Source organism: Sinocyclocheilus anshuiensis, unplaced genomic scaffold, assembly GCF_001515605.1.
Source record: "Sinocyclocheilus anshuiensis isolate Anshui unplaced genomic scaffold, SAMN03320099.WGS_v1.1 scaffold130, whole genome shotgun sequence".
NCBI classification, from domain to species: domain Eukaryota; kingdom Metazoa; phylum Chordata; class Actinopteri; order Cypriniformes; family Cyprinidae; genus Sinocyclocheilus; species Sinocyclocheilus anshuiensis.
In genome coordinates this window covers 756,886-757,264 of record NW_015544207.1, presented here as the reverse complement: position 1 = coordinate 757,264, position 379 = coordinate 756,886, and the positions used below count along the sequence as shown (strand labels likewise).

The 379-nt window shown below is 36.1% G+C and overlaps 1 protein-coding gene across 3 annotated transcripts in view; it reads right to left on the bottom strand.

Annotated features, from left to right (window-relative positions):
* Window positions 1–379, bottom strand: part of LOC107696986 (PHD finger protein 20-like) — a 20,430-nt gene that overhangs the window by 5,080 nt on the left and 14,971 nt on the right. The window lies entirely within an intron of this gene.

The following is a 379-nucleotide window of genomic DNA, read 5'->3' as shown; positions in this document are numbered from 1 at the left end:
AGATGAACGAAGGTCTTACAGGTTTGGAACGACACGAGGGTGAGTAATTAATGACAGAATTGTAATTTTTGCGTAAACTATTCCTTTAAGCTGGATGATTATACTGTACTCTGCAGAGCTCAATATTTACAGCTGATTTGCATCTTGTATTAACACTGATACTGAACTGAACTGAATCAACATTGATCTGACTTGAGCTGTTGTTCATTAACAACATTGCTGAATTGTGTGGAACTGCTTATAACTGAATTGAACTCGTTTCAAAACTGATTTTTTTTTATCTGAACTGAATCATCACTGACCTGAGCAATGATGCTACTGTCTTTTAGAGCTGCTTTACAGTAGAATCTCAATTGTCTCCATAGTTGAGTTTCCACAC